This window comes from Hippocampus bargibanti, linkage group LG13 (genome assembly GCF_051943395.1).
Source record: "Hippocampus bargibanti isolate YZ-2025 linkage group LG13, ASM5194339v1, whole genome shotgun sequence".
Lineage (NCBI taxonomy): Eukaryota > Metazoa > Chordata > Actinopteri > Syngnathiformes > Syngnathidae > Hippocampus > Hippocampus bargibanti.
In genome coordinates, this window is record NC_142746.1 from 21,192,771 (window position 1) to 21,216,978 (window position 24,208).

Here is a 24,208-nt window from a genome sequence, read left to right on the forward strand (position 1 = left end):
ACTTTTTTTTTGTGGTTTTGCACCAACGGCGTGAAAGACATTTGCTTAAACTCGAGGAAGGATTTAAAATGAAGAAATAAAAAACTGCTTTGACAATGCAGAATTTCTCTCCAACTGATGTTTTTTTTTTTTTAATCCGAATTGGTTTCTTTTTGTGTGTGATTAATCTCAAAATTAATCAACAAAATCAGCCGTTTTTTTCTTGAATAAAAGAACAAAGAATGAAAATGCTCAAGGTTATAAAAAATGTTTTTTAATGAAAAAAAACTACATTAAATTTACAATGTAAAAATAAATAGAAAACAAAAACATAATCAAATGAGCGAATTGAATCTTTATATTCTCATCTATTGCGCCTTATACGCCGGAGAATACGGTATTCATACATTATATTGGGAATTTTTCTTTTCATTCATCGAAGGTGCGCCTTATATATGGAAAAAGTTTGAAAATACACAATTTATTCGGGGTGCGTCATATACTTCGGTGTCCCTTATACACCGGAGAATACGGTATTTATACATTATACTAGCATTTTTTTTCATTCATTGAAGGTGTGCCTTATAGTTCGGTGCGCCTTATATATGGAAAAAGTTTGAAAATACACCATTCTCTCCAACTGATGGTGTTTTGGTTGTTTTTTTTTGTGTATGAGTCATCTGAAAATTAAGTGACCAAATCTGCAGTTTTCTTTTTAAAAAAAAAAAAAAATAAGAGTGAAAAATATCACGGTTCCATAAAGATAAAAAAAAACCTACATCAAATTGGTAATATAAAAATCAAATGAGCGAATTCAATCTTGATATTCTCATCTCTTAGCTATCTATTAGCTAGCTAGCTAGCTTTCTTTCTATTTGAGTTATTCCGGGTTGAGTGAACGCAGACATTTATTTTTTTATCGTATAAAAGTTGTTATACGGCGTACACAATTCAAAATATTTTATATTTTACTTTATATTCTCATCTATTGCGCCTTATACACCGGAGAATACGGTATTTATACATTATATTTGGATTGTTTGTTTTCATTCATTGAAGGTGTGCCTTATATATGGAAAAGGATTGAAAATACATCATTCGTTGGGGGTGTGCCATATACTTCGGTGTGCCTTATACATCGGAAAATACGATATTTATACATTATACTAAGATTTTTTTTCAGTCATTGAAGGTGTGCTTTATATATGGAAAATCTTTTGAAATACACCATTCTCTCCAACTGATGGTGTATTTTTTTTGGTTTTTAAATCAGTATTGGGTTCTTTTTGTGTATGGGTCATCTCAAAATTAAGTGAACAAATCTGCAGGAGTTTTCTTTTGAATAAAAAAAACTAAGAGTAAAAAATATCAAGGTTGCATAAAGATAAGAAAAAAAACTACATTAAATTGGTGATATAAAAATAAATTGAAAACCAAAGCACAATCAAATGAGCGAATTATGTCTTAGCTATCTAGCTAGCTAGCTAGCTTTCTTTCTATTTGAGTTATTCCGGGTTGAGTGAACGCAGACATTTATTTTTTTATCGTATAAAAGTTGTTTACGGCGTGCACAATTCAAAATGATGAAAAAAATGCGTAAAATATGGGGAAAAACAAATATGTTCTTGTATTACACGCAAAAAAAAAACAGGAGTCATATTGAATTAGTAACAAAAAAAGAAAGTCAATGATTGTGGATGTGAAATCGACATTGTGAGTTGTGTTGTGTTGTAAAAGAAACTCACTTTGGTTGAATTAACTGTGACATGAGCACCACCAACTGGTCAGGAGGCGCCACTTCACATTTTCCGTCTTCTCGCCTGTGATGATGTGCACAAGCAACGGGCAGATTAGTCACATGCATCCACTCGCAACGCCGACATTTAAACAGTCTTGATTTATTCTTAGTGTGATCTGAAAAACAAGCAAGGCCTTTTTACGCACCCCCTTTTCTTTTCTCTCTCTCTCTCTCTTTCTGTTCTTCCTCACCTCAAAACCCCCTCGGTGAGGTTGAATTCACGGTATCCATCATCATGCATCTTTAATGACGTCAGGCCAGAAGCATGGGGTAAAAATCACAGTAGTGGCCCTGAGGCGAAAACCAGCTAAAATGAGGTTCCTCTTACCCCCCCCCCCCCCCCACGACCCCCTTCCATCGCAGGAGAAACCTCGCTCGCGCGAAAGGGGCCGAGAAGGGGAGGTTACGGCGCGCCCATCGACAACTGCTTGATGGATACATTCAGGCTATTTTATTTACATAAATAAATAAACGTAGCGGTACAACAAAAGGTGCGACAAAATGACGGACGGCGTTGATTTATGCGATGTCGTGCGAGAGGACAATCTCCCCTCAGCATCTTTTGCTTTGACTCGAAGAGGCCTTTGGAGACTTTGGGCGAGTGAGAAAAAGAGAAAGAGAGAGAGAGAGAGCGAGAAAAAGAAGTCAAGATAAAATCTGCCTAATTCAAAACACTTGTCAAGACAGGGAGGCCGAATCCAACTGCGATTAAGGGGAGCCAAATTGAATATTAAGTCAAAAATGGGATGAGCACAATAGTGAAAATTATTATCGTCATTGTGCTCCCTCATTAAAAAAAAAAAAAAACTACAATAATAATCAGCCATGTTGAAATAGCAAAATATAAATAACAAAAAAAAACAACAACCATATTGAAATTGCAAAAAAATAAAAAATAATAATAATAATAATACATTACATATGAGGAATATGTTTGTGTTTTTATGAAGTGGAATTACTCAACACACGGTTGAATTTTCGAATTGATTTTTGGGGGGGATTGAATGGGGGCCTTTAAGTTTATTTATGTATTTATTCATCTGTTTATCTATCTATCTATCTATCTATCTATCTATCTATCTATCTATCTATCTCTTGTTAATTGTATTTTATTTATTGCATTCAATTTGTGATTGTAGTTTATTTATTATAGTTTATTAGTTTATTTATTATAGTACCGATGCTTGTCTGTCATCATCATCTAAAACACAGGTGTCAAAGTCAAGGCCCGCGGGCCAAATCCGGCCCGCCACATCATTTTTTTCGGCCCGCGAAAGCAAATCAAACTTGTTAAATTCCATGATGATTGCTAAAATCTGAGCCAAAATGTCATATTTTTGGATGTCAACCACAATAAAAGTCATTATTCTTGACTTCAGATTTGAAAACGAGTTATTCATTAATTTGCTGTGTGCTCTATATGTAATATTTGAAGGGATTTAAACATTCTAATGTGTCTAAACGGCCCTCGAGAGGAAACCATAACTACAATTTGGCCCGCGGCAAAAAATGACTTTGACACCCCTGATCTAAAATGAAATGTATTATTATTATTTCTTGTCAAATCCTTCCTCTCGTTTTTGTAACTCATTGACTGCCAGACGATGTACAAAAATGTGTCCCCTCCAGTGCCAGGGTTTTTGTCATTTTCACTCAAATTGCAGGACTGATAGAATATTGAGTATTCGGCGAGGCTAATCTGCTCTGGTCTCTCCTACAACGGCGCATTCACAATGCCCGTCATTGCATTATAATGTTCTTTTCTTCACTTTACTCCTCGCAATGGTTTTCGGACTCATTTATTTATACATTTTCTTAGTGTATTCTGACTTTTTTTTTATATAACATTGCAAATTTATTCCTGTGACCTTAAAGGACAACCGACGTCTCCGGACAAGTTGTGTCCATAATTTGTCAAATGGCTTCAAATGACTTCTACTGAGCGTATTTTACAAAGATTCCACCGCAGATAGCTATATTTTACATTTTAAGACTCGCGCTGAATATTCCGGAAGTCTTGTTTTTGAGTTGGTGACGAGTCCGTACGTGACGTCACTGAAGGAACGCCCCTGACCGAAAAAAGGACACATTGTAGCAGTCCTTCCATCACATCAATATATTTTGCTGTACTTGTTTGGTCTGAAAACTTCATGTTGCACCAAAAAGAGGCAGAAGAGGGTGACAAAGCTCCGTGTAAGGAATTAATCAGCAGGCTGATTAATTCCTTACACAAATTCCTTTTTCTGTGCTACATTTCCCCCTCCTAGTGCCTCAAAATGGCACGGAATAAATTCTTTAATCGAATGCAAACATGTATGCTTTCCTCTTCAGAACTATTTGAATCATATTCATAACTGGATGAGTAAGAAAGCATCTTCTCTGAATCTGAAGCCATTGTCTTGATTGTTTTGAGCAAGACAAGACGTCTTGGGGTGACACCACGAACAAGGGGGCGGGACCTTCTCAAACTGGCCACTTCCGGGTTCGTTTATTTTTTTTTTTGCAGATTTTGGACATTTTAAGTCATTTTTATTGGTGTTTTGCATTTGACTAAAAATATCATACTGCGTGTTTTGGGTATTTTAGATGCTATAAAACGTTTTTCTGATGTCAGTTAGGAAACAAAAAAGTGATGTCGGTTGTCCTTTAAGACTTTATTACCCCTCATCATTTTTTTACAAGGCTATTTTATATTTAAACATATTTACTTTGGAGCATTGCCCTTCCACAGTATTTTTTTTTGGCCTTCACAGGCATAATTGTATTAGTCAGAGCCCATGTTGAATGTGAAGTGGGAAAATAAAAAATAAAAACGAGGAGCGTTTTCGCACGGTGGAAAAGGGACGTGGACTTAAGCTCTGCGCAATTACATGCAGTGACCCTGGAACAAATAAGTCAAATATAGCTCAGGGCCAAATCGCAGTTTATGTCACGGGCGAGCCAAAAAACAAAAGAGCGAGCAATAAAAAAAAAAAAAAGGATTTGCGCATATCTCACAGCATTTGGAAGTTGTTTCCTGTAAAAAAAAAAAAAAAAAAAAAAAAGTGGACGATCGCGCAAGTGTGGCTTGGAAACATCTTTCAGTTGCCGAGCCCCCAGCCTTGACCCGGCGGGTCAAAGCCAGTCAGGCTCTTCCTGTCTGCGGCTTTTCCCAGGATCCCCTGCCTGTCGGCGTGTCAGCACCTCTGCTGTCTCCTCACCAGCTCAGGATGTTGCTTTTTTGCCTTCCAAGAGTTTCCTGAAACCGGAGGAAAAGAAAGAAAGAAAAAAGGATTGGTTTCAATTCCATGTGAGAGGAGGTCAACTGGCATGTTAAAAAAAATAACTTAAAAAAATGTCCGTTTTGTATATTTGACTCAATTTTACAAAGCGGCTGGCCTCTGACTGGCGTCTATTTGTGGATGTGAGGATGCATTAGCCTGTGGGGAATGAGAAATGCATACAGATTAAAAAAAAAAAGGGAAGGGCACTCCAGTCCCGCCTCTTCCTTTCTGTGTTTTTTTTTTTCCCACACTGCATTTATAATAAAATATATTAATCATAATAATAATACATTTCATTTATAAGCACCTTTCAAAACTCTCAAGGTCACTTTACAGTCACAGGATAGGTTTTTCTGTGGGTGAGCAGCGGCAGCTACACGTGCTAGCTATGAAATAGATAGCTAATTGGTAGCTAGCTAGCTAGCTATATAGCTAATAATAATAATACATTTTATTTCAAGTGCCTTTCAAAGCTCTCAAGGACACTTTACAGTCACAGACAAGCATAATAGAAAGCTACCTAATAGATAGATCATGGCTAGTTAATATATAATAATAATAATAATAATAATAATAATAATAATAATAATAATAATAATAATAATAATAATGAATTTCATTCATAAGCACCTTTCAAAACTTTCAAGGTCACTTGACAGTCACAGGATAGGTTTTTCTGTGGGTGAGCAACGGAAGCTATTATTATTATTATTATTAGCTATATTAGCGTGTATATACACACGCTAGTTATTAGATGGATAGCTAATATGTAGCTAGCTAGCTAATATAGCTAATAATAATAATAATAATAATAATAACAGTAATAATAATAATAATAATAAATACATTACATTTCAAGCACCTTTCAAAGCTCTCAAGGACACTTTACAGTCACAGATAAGCATCGGTACTATAATAAATAAAATACAATCACAAATAGAATGCAATCAATAAAATACAATTAAAAATAGAAACAACACGGAAAATGCGATTTTAAATAGTTGACTTTTGAGATGGCATTTGAAGGTGGGAAGAGAATCGACGTCACAAATGTTGGGAGGAAGTGAGTTACAGAGTTTGGGGGCAGAGCAGCTGAAAGCTCTGTCCCCCACCGTGCTGAGACAGGCAGGGGGGGCACACAGAGGTGGAGGGAGGAAGAGGATTTGAGGGGACGAGAGGGAATAGAAATTTGAAGAAGATCAGATAGGTATGGGAGGGGCAAGGTAATGGATAGCTTTAAATGTATAAAGAAGAATGTTAAAAGTTGATTCTATATAGCTAATAGCTATCTATTAGCTAGCTTGCTTTTTATCTATTTGAGCTCGTTCCGGGTTGAGTGAACGCTATACAGTGATACCTTGGCTTAGGAACTTAAGTGGTTCCCAGAAAGTGTGTGTAAGGCGAAAAGTGTGTGTGTGTGTGTGTGTGTGTATTCCAAACATTAATATCCCATAGGAAACCATTAAAATGAGAATAATCCGTTCCCAGGTCCCCATAAAACATAATTTTCAACTAAATAAGCCTTAAAACTACACACGATATCAGTATATAATTTGTAAAAATCTGTTGGAGTACATAATAATAATAATAATAAAAAATTTTATTTCTAACCGCCTTTCAACGTCACTTTACATAAACTGTTTGAAGAAAGTCATCCATTTGCAAACTTGAACCCGTTTTAGTCTTCTGTTACATGTTTGTGTTTATTAAAGTACCCACAAAAAAACTTATCCTGTGACTGTAAAGTGACCTTGAGAGTTTTGAAAGGCACTTATAAATGAAATGTATTATTATGATTATTATAGATAGCTAGCAGCTACATAGCAAGACAAATACATTACTTTTAAGTATAACACCCAGTAATGATGAATGCATTTCAAGTTTATCAGCATTTAGGGGGAAAAAAAACGAGTCATTTGCCTAACAGGGAGGACGTGGAGGTGGGGGGGGGGGGGGGGCGTGATGGACAGCGCCGAAATGGGCCACACGCCGTTCCGAGTTGCAGGTAGGCCGTGTGACAAGGTTGCACCGCTGGCAACAGACGTCCTGATTACTTCCTTGTCTCTGTGGCTTTTTTTTTTTTGCAGGCCTCAAAGCCATGCAAGTGTTCCGCTCCATTTGGAAAAGGCAACGTGACCCCCTTCAAGCGCCGGTCGGATTTTTTTGTGTTTTGGTAACTTTTACTTGACTTGATACTTCCTGTTGTATGACGAGATTGTTCTTATACCGCTACGATGTTTATGTTTTTTTTTTCACACAAATGTATTTTTTTCAGACATTTTCTTCATATGACTTAAGTCCCATCTCAAAACGCACCTATTTAAAATTGTATTTTCTGTGAAACTCTTGTTTCTATTTATAATTGTATTTTATTTATTGCATTCTATTTGTGACTGTATTTTATTTATTATACGGTAAAGTCTTGTTATATCGATATTCAAGGGAGTCCGAAAAAATATCGATATAACCGGGACTATCGATATATCCGATATCGATATAACGAGACTTTACTGTAGTAGCTATTTTTGTAAACTGTAATGTATTATTATTATTATTATTATTATTATATACAATTTGACGTTGAGGTCTTTGTAAGGTAACTTTTTCCTCACAATACCGTATTTTCTGGAATATAAGGCGCACCTTCAAAGAATGACCTATCTAAAAACCTTTTTCATACATAAGGTGCACCGCATTATAAGGGGTACCTTCAATGATTGACATATATAAAAACGGTTTCCATACATAAGGCATTATAAGGTGCATGGTCAGATTTTGAAAAACAAGTATTTTAGATGTGTCTTATAAAGCAGAAAATAGGGTACTTAGTCTTATTTCTCTCCCTTTTGACTGTTGTAACGTTACTTTTATTTCCTCTGGCCACCGTGCAGGTAGTTCCACAATGATAAAGTTGCACCCGTGGCTACAAATGTCCTGATTACTTTCTTTGTCTCTAGTCACAAATGGCATTTTGGGACGCCGATAGCTAAGAAAGCCCAAAAAACGGTGCACTATGAGCTCAATAAAAAAAAAAAAAAGAGGCTAATTTCATAATGGGGATCAGGTTAGCGCTGCGCACCTTGCTCGCAACTTTTTCGATATCAAGTCGACTAAGGATGAATGGACAAAACACACACACACATACGCACAAACACACATATACACACACACACATCCTCCCCAGCCCCTGAAGTCAAGCCGTACAGCCGCAAGTCGTATTCCCCCGCCGAGCAGCCCAAAGTGTACGTGTGTATAAATGGAAGGCCTGTCATTTCACATTCATTAAAAGTGAAGTTCCAAAATTAATAATGTAAAAATATGGGTTTTAATTAGTCTTCTATTCTGCCCAATGTACTTAAATTGGATCATCCGGTCCCCGATGCCCTTTCACTTAATAAAGAATTAGCCTGTGATGTTCTCAGCTTGACAGGTAGGATAAAGTGTAAGGGTGGGGGGCGGGGGGAGTGCAATGGCGGCTGTTATATAAAGGATATATCCGTTTGTACGTAATTTGCAGCTTAGTCAATTTGACAGGGGGCGAGGGGGGATAAGGGATGGCGGGCTATGGATCCCGTGCAGGTTTTAATGCATTTCTATCATATTATGGCGTGACCACGCCATTGCCTCACCAAATAATTAGTGACATTAATCCAATTTGATCGGCAGAGCTGAGAGGTGACTCCTTAGACAAGGTGGTACGTACGGTGAGTAGAAAACGGTTTAGGAAATATGGGAGTGGTCAAAAGTAGAGGAAAAAGTGTTGGTTTTTAAAGTAGGGGTGCTGGAAACCACTTTTGGTCAGTATTCACTCTGTGTACTGTGTACTGTGTACTACCAAGTATCGATACCTCTCGTACATTTGATACATACGATGTAAATGTCAATCAATCAATCCATGAATGGATAAACAAATACACAGTGAGTAAATAAATATGTAAATAATATTTACACAAATATGGAAAGAAATAGATAATCAGATAAGTAAATAAATAACTGATAAAGAAATAAAAATATATCAATAAATACATAAACAAAGAAATAAATAAAAGATAAACAAATAAATGGTAAATAAAAAAAACACAAATAAATAAATCGAATGATAGATAAACAAAATAAATAATTAAACAGTCAGGAAATAAATACATAAATATGGAACTGAATAGATAAACAGATGAATAAATAAATGGTAAATAAAATGTCAATAAATAAATAAACACATAAACAAATATATAAATGAATGGTAAATAAATAAACAAAAATAAATAAACACATAAATAATAAGAAATAAATAAATTCATAAATAAACATTAAGTAAATATATATGTAAACAAATATGGGAATAAATCAATAAACAGATAAATAAACACAATAAAGTAAATAAAATAATACGTAAATAGGTCAATAAATAAACAAACACAAATATATAAATGAATGGGAAATAAATAAACACAAATCAATAATACCAAATAAATAAATGCATAAATAAAAACATAAATAAACAATAAGTAAATAAATATATATGTAAATAAATATGGCAATAAATAATAAACAGATAAATGAATAAATAAAAAATAAATACATAAATGTCAATAAATAAATAAGCAAATAAATCACTGAATAGTAAATAAATACAATTACAAATAATAAATAAATAAATACATAAATAAACAATAAGTAAATAAATACATGTGTAAACAAATACGGAAATAAATAGATCAACAGATAAATAAATAAATGCAAAATTAATAAATATATACATATCAATAAACAGATAATGAAATAAATCACTGAATGGTAAATAAATAAATACAATAAAAAAATAAATAAATAGGCAAATAAATAAATAAAACAACTAAATAAATAAATAAATAAATAATAGTTATTTCCTGTATTCTTTGACCGACAATATTTGTTGTCTCACTTGCGCAATAGTTAAAATAGTTTTAGGAATTATCTGCAAAATGCTTGAATTATTTTTTGTTGTTGTTGCGGGGCGAAACTATATATATATATATATATATATATATATATATATATATATATATATATATATATATATATATGAGACTGGACTCTCGCGTTGAGACACTTGCGATAAAATAGCACCTTTGACAAGTGGTGGTAGTGGTGATTGGGGGGTTTTTTTGAAAAGGAGCCTTTGGGCTGATAGCATATGTCCTCCAGGAGCGGATCCGTACACGGCGTGACCATATAGCGCCGTTTGTGCTCGCCCGAGCGGGTGTCGTCGAGCACCAGACGGCCCTCGCCAGCCTCTTCCTGATTTCTCCCGCTCCCCTCGCGCGGGACAGGCACAGCTGTCAGATCAAAATCAATCGCATTTTAAAGGACGTGCGAGCTAAATATTTCATTCTTGCCTTGGGAACCAATTAAGTGCTACATATCAAGTCAGGAGGACTGGTTGAGCCGCAGTCATACTGGTGCGTACCAGCTGCTCCATCGCTAACACCCCCACCCCTTCAGCCCTTTTCGCCGACACGCACGCCTCGCACCCCCCCCCCCCCCCCCCTCCTTCATGCAAATGTGTCAGTGTGAACGCTCCACTTCAATTACCGAGTGATGTTTTAAAAATGCACCAAAGCCAGACTGGCAGTGCGGAAATTGGAGGGGATCCACCCCAGGTATGTTGTTTATTTAGTTGTTGTCTGTTGTGCTGGCTGTAACCCATTTGCCCTCATTGCAGATGTGAAGGATGGCAGTGATAGAGGGGAAGTGGGGAGGGAGTGCTTCAAAGTGCCATGTGTCAGCGAACGCCTCACACCGCATGGCGGGGACGACTGGCGTCTCCGAGCCAAAAAATGTGACCGCCGCCTGCCATCGCCGTCTGGCCTCGTGCCGTGACCTCGGACAAGGAGATGATGATGTTAGTGGGTCAGCCACTTGCACTTCATGCAAACACAAGTTGTTTTTATTCATGGTTTATTTATGTATTTATTTATGTATTTGTATATTTAATTGTTTATTTACTTGTGTATTTATTTATTTATTTATTTGTGTATTTTTTGTGTATTTATCTATTTATTTATGTATGTATTTATGTATGTCTTATGAATTTTTGTATTTATGAATTTATGTATGTATTTATGTATTTATTTATTTTTACATGAACTATGACAACCAACTCGTTTTCATTCAGCTTAATGATTTTAATATTTTATTTTTTTCATATTTTTATGCAGCTATTTATGAGGTACATTTATGTACATTTTTCTTTATTTTTTTCTAAACATGCTGCATACATTAAAAAACGTATTTCATTTCCTTTTAATTTTTTACATAAACATTAAAGACTAAATCTGTTTCATTCAGCTTTATGATTTTCATTTATTTTTTTCAGATTTGTTTTATGCAGCTATTTAAGAAGTTGATTTATTTATATTTTCTTTACTCTTTTTTTTACAAGCTGCATTAATTTTTTTGTCATTTAAATGTTTTAAATAATTGACAAATAAATCGTTTTCATTCAGCTTTATTATTTTCATTTTTTTCATATTTATTTTAAGCAGCTATTTATGAGGTTGATTTATTAAAAAAAATCTGTACTTTTTAAAACACGCTGCATATGATTTTATTTTTTATTTAATTTAATATTTTTTCCATAAACATTGATAATCAAATCATTTTCATCGAGCTTCATAATTTTTATGTAGTTATTTATGAGGTTGATTTATTTACATTTTTCTTTACTTTTTTAAAACATGCCACATACATGTTTTTTACATAAACATTGACAACCAAATCATTTTCATTCAGTTTTATGATTTGTTTATTTTATTTTTTTATATTTTTATGCGGCTATTTATAAGGCGCATTTATTTGTTTAAACACACTGCATGCATTTTTTATCGTATTTTTTACATAAACATTGACAACCAAATAATGTTCATTCAGTTTTATGATTTGTTTTATTGTTTTCATATTTTTATGGAGCTACTTATGAGGTACATTTATTTACATTTGTTATTATTTTTTATGAATGAAACCGGAAATGGCCAGTTTCAGAAAGTCCCGCCCCCAGTTCGTGATGTCATGCCAAGACGGTCTTGTCTTGCTCTAGAATCAAAACAATGGCTTCAGATTCGGAGAAAATGCTTTCTTGTTACTCGTTATGAATACGATTCAAATAGTTCCGAAGAGGAAAGCATACATGTTTGCAATTGATTCAAGAAGTCCTCCCGTATCAATTGCAGCTGTCTGGACTCAAATGTAGCGTCCCAGAAAATGCACAAGATGGCGCCCAAGCTCCGTTGGAAATGGGCTGATTTGTCTGGTGGGAATTTGTGTCAACTCGTATCAAATAGTAGTCTTGGTGCAACACACAACGATTCACCATCGCGTTATTTATGTGTTTTCCTTCTAATTTTGCCATCAACACGGATCAACACGAACTTTTCAGACCAAACAAAGTACCGCAAAATGCATTGTGTGTCCTTTCTCGGTCAGGGGCGTTCCCTCCGTGACGTCACTTAGGGCATCGTCACCAACTCAAAAACAAGAATATTCAGCGCGAATCTTAAAAACGTAAAATATAGCTATATGGGGCGGAATCTTTGTAAAATACGCTCAGTAGAAGTCATTTGAAGTGATTTTACAAATTATGGACACAACTTGACGGAGGCGTCGGTTGTCCTTTAAAGGACATTTTTATTGGTGTTTTGCATTTGGCTAAAAATATCATCCTGCATGTTTTGGGTAGTTTAGATTCTATAAAACGTTTTTCTGATGTCAGTTAGGAAACAAAAAAAGTGGTGTCAGTTTAAATACACAAGCGGCGAGGGGTAAAAAAAGGGAAACGTCACGCTAGGGTGAGAGAAAAAGAAATCAAAGCAAAGTGAGAGAAACACAAAAGTAGACAGGAGACAAAAAGTGAGAGACGGCGCAAAAAGCAAACGGTGGTGGCGCAAGGGCGAGCGCTAGGGAGTGAGAAGCCAGCTAGCATGATTGATAACGGTGCTGACAGAAGCCCTCTGGCCATGCTTTCTGTGGCAGTTTGGGGAGACGACGGGGCTGCCCCCTCGCCACCGTCCCGACACACACTCCACATCTGGTGGGATCGCCCACGCTGGGTCAGAGGTCGCGGCACCACAGGAGGGTAGGTGGGAGGTAATGGAGGGGGGGTAGCTTACTTTTAGACTCAAGGCCTTAACCCTCGCCATTTAAAATACAAGGCCACTTACTTAAAGGACAACCGACGTCACTTTTTTTGTTTCTTAACTGACATCAGAAAAACGTTTGATAGCATCTAAAATACCCAAAACACGCAGGATGATATTTTTTGTCAAATGCAAAACACCAATAAAAATGACTTTAAGTGTCCAAAATCTGCAAAAAATTGAGCTGCGAATTGGGCATTTTCAGAAAGTCCCGCCCCCATTTCGTGATGTCACGCCAAGACGTCTTGCATTTCTGGAGAATCAAAACAATGGCTTCAGATGCGGAGAAGATGCTTTCTTTTTACTCATCCAGTTATGAATATGATTCAAATAGTTCTGAAGAGGAAAGTATACATGTTTGCAATCAATTAAATAATTTATTCCGTGCCATTTTGAGGCAACATTGGGGAGAAATGGATCACAAGAAAAGAGGCACAAAATGGCGACCTCCTGTGGCCACCTCCGTTTCCACAGGCTGATGAATTCCTTATATCTAGCTTGGACGCCCTCTTCTGGCGGCTTTTGGGTGCAACACGAGGTCTTCAGAGCAAACAAGTAGAGCAAAATACATTGACGTGATGGAAAGACTGCTACAATGTGTCTTTTTTCGGTCATGGGCGTTCCCTCCGTGACGTCACGTCAGGCATCGTCATCAACTCAAAAACAAGACTTCCTGAATATTCAGCGCAAGTCTTAAAAGGTAAAATATCGCTATATGCGGTGGAATCTTATTAAAATACGCTCAGTAGAAGTCATTTGAAGCCATTTTACAAATTATGGACATAACTTTTATGGACTGTCCTTTAAAATGCAAAAAGTAGATTGCCCATATTTTGTTGATGTTGTTGGTACAGGTGACACACAAGACGCCTTAAAAAATACTAAATAAAAAAAGACTGAGATTTGAGTGTGTGTGTCATAGACAACACTGATGAATTAGCGATAAATAATGAAGTAGCTCAGGGAGCGGCTTTGTGATAGCGCCAAGGCCCATCAACAGAGAACACTAATACTTTTGAATGCTATGCTGTTTGATGTTGATCAAGTTCAACTCGGCTGACAGGCCCCGAGAAGACTGCCGGGGAGCACTGGGACTCTCCGACACACACACTAAAACCTACTCAGACAGGTGAAAAAGAAGGCGAGGGACAATAGCGATCGCTCACACATTCATATATATATATATATATATATACACACACACACACACTGACAGAACCACCCGCACAGTTATTTAAGTTTGAGTAAGAAGAAGTAAAGCCGAATACGTGTATACTCATTTTGTTTTGACACCACTTTTTTGTTTCCTAACTGACATCAGAAAAACGTTTTATAGCATCTAAAATACCCAAAACACGCATGATGATATTTTTTGTCAAATGCAAAACACCAATAAAAATGACTTAAAGTGTCCAAAATCTGCAACAAAAAAAAAAAAGAACCCGGAAGTGGCCAGTTTGAGAAGGTCCCGCCCCCTTGTTCGTGGTGTCACCCCAAGACGTCTTGCCTTGCTGGAGAATCGAAACAATGGCTTCAGATTCTGAGAATATGCTTTCTTGTTACTCATCCAGTTATGAATATGATTCAAATCGTTCTGAAGAGGAAAGCATACATGTTTGCAATCGATTAAAGAATTTAATCCGTGCCATTTTGATATATCTGGCGGTGGGAAATGTAGCATCAAAAAGAGGCAGAAAATAGCGACAAATCTCAGTGTAAGGAATTAATAAATAAATTGTCTTGGTAGGGTTAGCCTAAGATAGCTAGCGATTTAGCTCACCTTAGCTAAACATATCTTGACCTGAGAGCAGGGACCAATCATAGCAGAGTCTGGCACCGCCACGTCTGGACATTAGGCATATATATAAATATATAGACCCAAAACTACCAGCAAAAAAATTAGTTTGCTGATGAAGCCTTTTGGATAAGAAGCGAAACATCCGACACCAGATGACGGCTAAAGAAACCTTCTCATCTCTGAGAGATTACACATACATATTATTATACAGTAAAGTCTCGTTATATCGATATCAGATATATCGATAGTACCTGTTATATCGATACTATTTCTATGCACGCATGGAGAAAATTACATGCAAACAGGGTCGGATATATCGATAGTCCCGGTTATATCGATATTTTTTCAGACTCCCTTGAATATCGATATAACGAGACTTTACTGTACATCTATATTTTTTTTATTATTAAGAGACGCCATTTTGAGAGCGGCCATTTTTATTTTGTTGCAAAAGTGTTTAGGCAGCGTTGACTCACACATGAATCATCACGCCTGTCCAATTTGCGGATATGAACGCTGATGGCATGTCGCTGATCCTCTCTGGCTGGGGTCATTTTGAAAGTGTCACCATTTAACTGTGAGGCGGGAGTGTGTGTGTGTGTGTGTGTGTGTGTGTGTGTGTGTGTGTGTGTGTGTGTGTGTTGTTCTCCTTTCCTCCAGTGTTGGCCTGCTCGGGGTGTGTGGAGAGCATGGCCTCATTATGAAGGAGATAAAGACCGTTAAGGCCGTTTGGTCTTGGGCCGACTCCAGCCCCTATGGCGAAACACACCTGCTCCCCTCTTTAAAAAGCCCTGCTCCAGTTTAGCTCTTGGCCACGGACGAGTAATGACCTATCCAGGGGGCCGTAACGCCCGCTTCGTTTAGCCTGTCGTTAAGACCCAGAGTCAGCAGCATACTGCGGCACGTCGCCGTTGCCAAAGCGCAGCCAGTGCAGGGTGCCCTTGCCAAGAAAAAAAAGAGCCCACGCCGCTAGAATACGGAGAAGTAAACTGGCTCAAAAAGCTCATCAAACGAAAGGACGCGAGGGTCTTCCTTGCGTGACACCAAAGAGTCACGGTTCGGTCATGTGTCACTTTTGATAATATTATAATAACACATTTTATTTATGAGCAACTTTCAAAACTCTCAAGATCACTTTATAGTCACAGGATAACATTTTCGGCGGGTGAGCAGCGGCAGACACACTCAACCCGGAAGCAACTCAAATAGAAAGATAGCTAGCTAGCCAATAGCCATCAACGACCAAGGTAAATAAAACAACTTTATTATACAGTACACTTTATTTCCTTCATTATAATACCATAGCAAAATTAGAAAGTAGAAAATTATGTTTCATGGGGACCTGGGAACGGATTATTCTCATTTTAATGGTTTTCTATAGGAAACTATTTTTTGGGAAACACACTTTTCACCTTATACACTCTGTCTGGCAACCAATTAAGTTTGTAAGCCAAGGTATAACTGTATTATTTTCATAGAAAGCTATCAAGAACACCCCCGCTTTGTTCAGCGGAAAGGTCGGTGCTGTTGGACAGTCTACTGCGGCCGCGGCTTGGAATTGAAGCGGATTTACAGTGTGTGGGAAAGGAGATGTGAGACAATCTCTTTGCGTCAATGGATGCAAACAGCTTCGTGTTTGCTTTCAACATTCAGCTTGTAGCAGACGTGCACATTCCGGCATATTGTCCCTAATCCACTGGTGAAAAGAACACTTTGATAGTTGCCCACGCCGGCTCGCTAATTAGAGAACATAAAGTTGCAGCTTGACACCGCTTGGGCTGCCATTGTTGTCCCGTCTTTGTTGCGGCCGAGGACAACCGCCACGCGGAAGAACGTACGGCGTGGAGGGGCGGGGCGGGGGGGGTCGTCGAAAGATCTCCCCGTTCTGTTTTCATCAAAGCCTTTCTTTGGCACGACAGTGAGCGCGGGGGTATGCTAATGTGTTGTGCTGCCTTGGAAAGCTGTCAAAAAGCTCCCACCTTGGATGACAGAATGGCGTAATTCAAGCGAGCTCCTGTCTTGTGCGCATTCAGGTCTCCTCATTATGCCGCGTTGCAGGAGTAATGGCGTCTCGTGCCGTTTTATCTGTCAGCTCGCAGCAAACTAGCGTTTTTTTTTAGCCGACTATCGTCGATGCTAACATCAAAGACGCCCGAACAAGAAAGGAGGGAGATTGTCGCGTTAAAATAAAAATATAGAAACAAAAAAAAAAGGGGAAACACTCCCGGTAGGCGAAAAATTGAACATCTTGTGTGTATTGAGAAGAGATTTGCTGTTTCGACGTGGACGTGTTTGTTCTCGAGTAAACAACGAGTTTTGTTTGGGTGTAACTGTCAGCACGAATACACACCTCTCCACCCGCCCTCTCTCAAACCCTTTGCGAGAGCGGCGGGCTTGTTCGCAAAGCGGGGAAACACGACGGCACGCATTCACGCCGTTTTGATCAATGTGGGAATGGAGTCGGCGCTGACAACGAGGCACGCGGCGCACGTCGGTCAGTGTGAAGGCGCCATTTATACGCCTCACTTTTCCTCATGGCTTACCCAGTCTTGACTTAGGAGCGCACCTTATGAGTTTTAGGGAAATTATTTGGTTTGCCTTGTGTTTTTATGTACAGTAAAGTCTGGTTATATCGATATTCAAGGGGGTCCGAAAAAATATCGATATAACCGGGACTATCGATATATCCGACCCTGTTTGCATGTAATTTTCTCCGTGCGTGCATAGAAATAGTATCGATATAACCAGGACTATCGATATATCCGATATCGATATAACGAGACTTTACTGAATTTATGCATTTATGTATTTATATATTTATTTTGTATTTATGTATTTGTGTATTTGGTTATTTATTTGTGTATTTGGTCATTTGGTCATTTATTTGGTCCTTTATTTGTGTATTTGGTCCTTTATTTGTGTATTTGGTCCTTTATTTGTGTATTTGGTTATTTCTTTGTGTATTTGGTCATTTATTTGTGTATTTGGTCATTTATTTGGTCCTTTATTTGTGTATTTGGTCCTTTATTTGTGTATCTATATATCTATTTTTGTATTTATGTATTTATGTATCTATTTATTTATTTATCTATTTGTGTATGTATTTATCCATTTATGTATTTATTTATCCATCTATCTATCCATCCATCTATTTATTTAATATAGGATGAATAAATTTCAAAGTTAATTTAATTTAATCAGCGTACATCCATGTATATAAAATGGATATGACGAACAAGTCAATTGAGTTACAAGTTTGGTTGGCAGAACGAATGGAACTCTTAAGTCGAGTCACCGCTGCGGTGTGTCTGGCACCTTGTCACCTTCATTTGGCCAAGTGGGGCTTTTACACCCCCGCTGGGTGCCGACAGACTTGTGAATATCCGTCCTTATTTGTCCTCAACACTTGTCCTCATTAGAGTCGCGCGTTTGCCGAAGCTCGTCACAGCTGATTTGAGGCGAGAGGCGGGGCTACGCCCTGGACTGGTCACCCGCACAACCATTCACACCCATGAACAAATTTTGGGGAAATTGTTGAGTGTTTTTTTGAAAGCGGCAGGAATGAAAAGAAATTACTCTCCGAACACATCAACTAAAAATGAGCGCCGATAACCTTTTTTTTATAACCCTTTTAGGAATAGAATAAAATTCTATTGAACTCATTCACTGCATGACAATGTGCAAAAATGTGTCCACTCCAGTGTCAGGGTTTTTGTCATTTTCACTTAAATTGCAGGAAATACTGCGTTTTAGGACCACATAAATATTCAATGCAGCGCAACAAACATTATGCGGCGACTCCATTCCATCAAGCCATCAACGACCATCACAAAGGTAAATAAAATGACTTTATTATACAGTACAGTTTATTTCTTTAATTATAATACCATACCACATTTATTATACATAAAATAAGGTATATTTTGTGTAGTTTTAAGAAAATTAGAAAGTAGAAAATTATGTTTTATGGGGACCTGGGAACGGATTATTCTCATTTTAATGGTTTCCTATGGGAAACTATTTTTTGGGATACACACTTTTCACCTTACACACTGTCGGGGAACGAATTAAGTTCATAAGCCAAGGTATCACTGGACAAGGCCCTCCCAACCTAGGCGGCAGATGTGCAAACCACCGAGTCCACCGCGCCGCCCAGATTTATGCGCTCATCGCAAGTGGGTGCGGCGGCGCCGGTGTTCTTTTTAGAAAACGCGCGTCGAGCAAATTAAAACTCACCGCAGGAAACGAGCGCCTTTGGCACTCCTCCTCCCAAGCAGCTGCACAAACCCCAGCCATCATCTGCCATTTTGACACATCCACGGGGCGTAGCAGGCAACGACGAGGTAGGGGGGGGGAGGCAGTTTTCAGTTGGCAAAGGTGCCAACGCGGCACCCGCGGCTGCTAGCGTCAACCAGGGCCGCAGCCTCTAGCCAAACAGGTGTGTGACATCACGCCGCCGGTTCCTCTTCGGGGGCCCGGGGACCCCCGGTGGGGGACCGCGTGCTGGAGGAAACAAAGGGAAGGTGAGGTGTGCCACTGACAAGCTCATTGATAACGTTCGGGACGGAAGCCCAGAAGTGGATGGCAAATTGCCGCTAATGTTTCCTGGAGATCACGGGCCAAAGTCAGGTGCTGGGCGCTAAATGGCCTCATTAGTTATGATTCGGCTACCTTTTTTTTTTCGAGCGGGGGGACTTTTTGTAACACATGATCGCGCACCCCACGTCAAAGGTAAATCTGACATGTCAGCAAAACTTCAGTGAGTGATGAGCCCAAATGCTTAGACCTCTTCGTTTTAGCTTCTATATGAAAAACCACTTAAAATTGCATTTTCTGTGTAGCTCTCTCTCTTGTTTCTATTTATAATTGTATTTTATTTATTGCATTCTATTTGTGATTGTATTTTATTTATTATAGTACCTATGATTGTCTCTGACTGGAAAGTCTCCTTGAGAGCGCTTAAAATGTCATGTATTATTATGATTAACATTAAACATAAATTTCCCTATCATCTTCATAATCAGTATGCGGGAAATGCTAACGTAATCAGAGTTCATCCAAAGCAAATTCATTCGATAATCTGCGCTTGACCACTTTTTTCGACGTTGTCTTGTGGCAGAAAGACACTCTCATGAGACTATTTTAGTATTCGCAAAATAACACAAAATGTAAATGGACATAAATTATTGTTCATCTGGCGAATTTGCTTCAATATTTTCAAAACATATGGACAAAAATGGCATTTTTCTGTAGGTTGGTTTGTGAATTACTTAGCTAGCTTGCTATATCAAAAATTGATAATTAGTTACCTTGCTAGCTATCGAGCTAAAATCCAGGATCCAATCTATTGGTTAGCGAGCTAGGACCCAACCTATTGCTATTCGTTCGCAAGATAGCTAACCAATAGACTTTTTAATTAGCTAGCCAGCTCGATAGCTCGCAAATTTAAATCAATCATCGTATAACGGAGATAAATCGCTGTTTATTTGGCGTATTTTCGCAGAATTTGCTTCAATATTTTCAAAATATGGACAAAATGATTAGTTCTCTGTAGGTTGGTGTGTAAATTAATTAGCTTGCTAGCTATAGAGCAAATCACTAATTAATTAACTTGCGAGCTACCTAGCTATATAGCAAATCGCTAATTAGTTAGCTCGCTAGCTACTGAGCCAACTATCAAGCCCACATCCGGATGAAATCTATTGGTTATAATAATAATAATAATAATAATAATAATAATAATAATAATAATAATAATAATAATAATAATAATAATAATAATCCATTTCATTTGTAAGCGCCTTTCAAAAATCTCAAGGTCACTTCACAGTCACATGATCAACTTTTCTGTGGGTGAGCAGCGGCAGCATTCACTCAACCCGGAATAACTCAAATAGATAGAAAGTTAGCTAGCTAATAGATAATTAATAGATAGCTAGCTCGCTAGTTAGATAGCTAATATATAGTTAGCTAAGATGTCACCTAGATAGCTAAATAGCCAGCTAGAGGGGCAGCTATGATCCAACCGATTGCTATTGGTTAGCTGTGTAGCTCACCAATAGATTTTTAATTAGCAAGCCAGCTAGCTAGCTCTCAAATTAAAGCCAATAATTGTTGGTGTGGATGAAGAAATTACATTCAAACTCCATTTTGTTTTGACTGCCACCGACAGGACTGGAATGGGAGACATTTGTATTGAATACTCATCTTTGGCAAAGGCCTTGTTCTCATTGGAATTGTGCCTTTTCCCCCCGTATGAATTTCTTCAGGATTTGGATTGCCTCCAGTGTGTTATGAAGCCCGCCGTGAACCATCCCAAGGCGGAGAACGGCGGGTGCGTGTCGGCACGTACCTCGCCAGTGAAATGAGCTGAAGGCCGACCGCGAGCTGCGTCTTTCCACTCATCGGGCGTCGTCACCGCAACAAAACTAAACAAAGAGACAAACAAATGAAAGAAATCAACCTACTTCGAATTCTCCGCGTCGTTCCCACCCACCCGGCGCGCGCCCGCAAACTCACACGCGCACCCCTCTTCACACTTCACTCACAATCCCCAGTGACAGATCCTGTAACAGAGGAGAGGGAGGCTGTGAGTTGCCCGGGGGGTTCCTCAAGGCACCCGTCTGGGACCTGCTTCATAATCAGTGGACAGAGAGCGAGCAGAGTACCGCGCCGCCTTTCCCAGAGACCCCCGCTACCCCCATAGCTTGCCTGACTCTGCGAAGCACCCTGGGGTTACCTGTTAAGGTGCTCCCCCTGGTCTGGCCTCTCTTCCAGGGCATAAGGAGAAAAAAAACAAAAATAACATGGCTGCTTTATTAAAGTGCTGATTGCAAGAACGGGAAATATGGAAGGGGGGGGGGGTATTGTTTATATTCATCTGTGCATAAATTGATCTTGATACACACATACTTATGCATGTGTGAACTCATTATGTGCGCGCGCGCTAATGCATGCACATGTTTTGAGCGCCCCGGCGTATCATTTGCATGTACAAATGATAAGCAGCATCGGGGCCGTTGTTGCTAATAGCGGCTTTATTAGTTGTTAGTTGTCAAGGAGATGCGGAATGACTCACCCACGTGGACATTAGCGGATTGCCAAGTAACAGGCTGGACAAGGCGGCGTTCTCCGCAGACCACTTTGGCCCTTATCAACAATAATGCTTGTTAATAATGCGAAATGGCTCTAATTGCTCTGCGGCGGAAATTAACTGCAGCATGATCCTGCCTGATAATAACAATAAAAACAGATGCTCGGCGATAATAGGGGGGGGGGGGGCGAAATTAGAAATATGGCAATTGATGGGAAGATTGTTTTGGAGTGTCGAAGCGGGGTTATTTCATCTGTTGTTTTATTTTATTGTAGTTACTGTAGCGATGTGGAATATTGTGTTTTCATATATTCCCTGGACTGCGCCCGCGGGCATATCTCCTCCTTTTTGCTGTTGTGAAAGCGCAACTCCTCCCGTCGACGCAGGCCTCGTTTTTTTTTTTTTTTTTGTTCCGCACGTGTTTTAGAACGGGAGAATCTCGGAATGTTGAGAGGGGTTGATGTTCCGATTCACGTCCATTTTTTTTGGTGTTAAAATCAAATGCCGTGTTCCTGTCACAACCACTCGTAAGCGCACTTTCCAGAAGCTCGCTTGGGATGGCGAGTCCAACGAATTTTGAAATGGAAGCGAGCATGACGTGAGACGAGTCAAAGTCAATCATGGCGTCCCCACCCCCTCCTAACGACCCACAACTCATCTAATAACGCTGTGGAAATTTGCGCCAGTTTCGTAAACATCTTTCACTTGTCACAACAACTTGTCAACTTCAAGTTAGAAACGCTAATGCGTTGTTGCTAACATTGGCTGGTCAACTAACTTCTTTTCGAGTTTGACCACAAAAGTGAAATGTTTTATCGTTAAGTTGATATTTTGACTTTATTTATGTATCTTAAAGGACAACCGACGTCACTTTTTTGTTTCCTAACTGACATCAGAAAAATGTTTTATAGCATCTCAAATACTCAAAACACACAGGCTGATATTTTTAGTCAAATGACTTAGTGTCCAAAATCGACTTCAAAATGAAACCGGAAGTGGCCAGTTTCAGAAGGTCCCGCCCCCTTGTTCGTGACGTCACGCCAGGACGTCTTGCCTTGCTCTAGAATCAAAACAATGGCTTCAGATTTGGAGATGTTTTCTTGTTACTCATCCAGTAATGAATACGATTCAAATAGTTCTGAAGAGGAAAGCATAAATGTTTGCAATCGATTAAAGGAGTCCTCTCGTATCAATTCGAGCCGTCAATGACAGCAATGTAGCGTCCCAGAAAACGCACAAGATGGCGCGCAGGCTCCGTCGGAAATGGGCTGATTTGTCTGCTGGGAATTTGTGCCAACTAGTATCAAATAGTAGTTAAGGTGCAACGATTCACCATCGCGTTATTTATGTGTTTTTTTTTCCTTCTAATTTCGCCATCGACACGGATCAACACGAAGTTTTCAGACTAAACAAAGTACCCAAAATGCATGATGTGTCGCTTTCTCGGTTAGGGGCGTTCCTGACGTGACGTCGATGAATCAATCAATTATTATTATTATTATTATTAACATTATCATAACCGGGAAGCGCGAGAGGTTAGGTAGCGAAACGGACGAACCGGGATCGCCGCCGCCGCCGCCCACCATCGCTCGGAGCCAGCTGGCCTCATTAGAACTTGATGGGAGGCGGGCCGGCGTGCGACGTGCACATGCATGCGCACGTCAACAAATGTAGTGTGAAGGGTGGCCCCGTGCCCACCCGTGAAATGCCCGCCCAGATTATTATTGTGGGGGGGTTGATTTAAAATGGCGTCCTCACCTCCACGCTCCAACCTGATTTCAGTGCTTGGAGTTTTGGCACGGATAGGGGTGGGGTATGAGGGGGTGTGAGGGGTTGCGAGGGCGTGCGAGGGGGTACTCACTGTGCCGTGAAGGGACAGGAGGATATGATTCATCACGAGAGACGGCCGCTGACCCGCAGTCTGAGGACCGCCCGACCGGAACCGAGGCCTTGTTCCGACAGAACGCTTGTGGCGGCGTGAGCTGTGACGGATGGCGGCGGTCCGTTCCAAGAAACCCCCCCCCCCCCCCCCCACACACACACACACACACACTCCCCCGAAGCAGGTGTGTGTGTGCATCTCACATCTGCAGGCAGGCACGGTGA

At 39.1% G+C, this 24,208-nt stretch overlaps 1 long non-coding RNA gene across 1 annotated transcript; it reads right to left on the minus strand.

Moving 5' to 3' along the window:
• Positions 1 to 1,729: 1,729 nt before the first annotated feature.
• On the minus strand, positions 1,730 to 21,630 carry LOC148889696 (uncharacterized). Its single transcript, XR_016116856.1, has 5 exons — positions 21,529 to 21,630; positions 21,362 to 21,437; positions 19,246 to 19,512; positions 4,978 to 5,015; positions 1,730 to 1,799 (listed from the first exon to the last, which is right to left on the minus strand). It is a non-coding gene; the product is annotated as an uncharacterized LOC148889696 (long non-coding RNA).
• Positions 21,631 to 24,208: the final 2,578 nt, after the last annotated feature.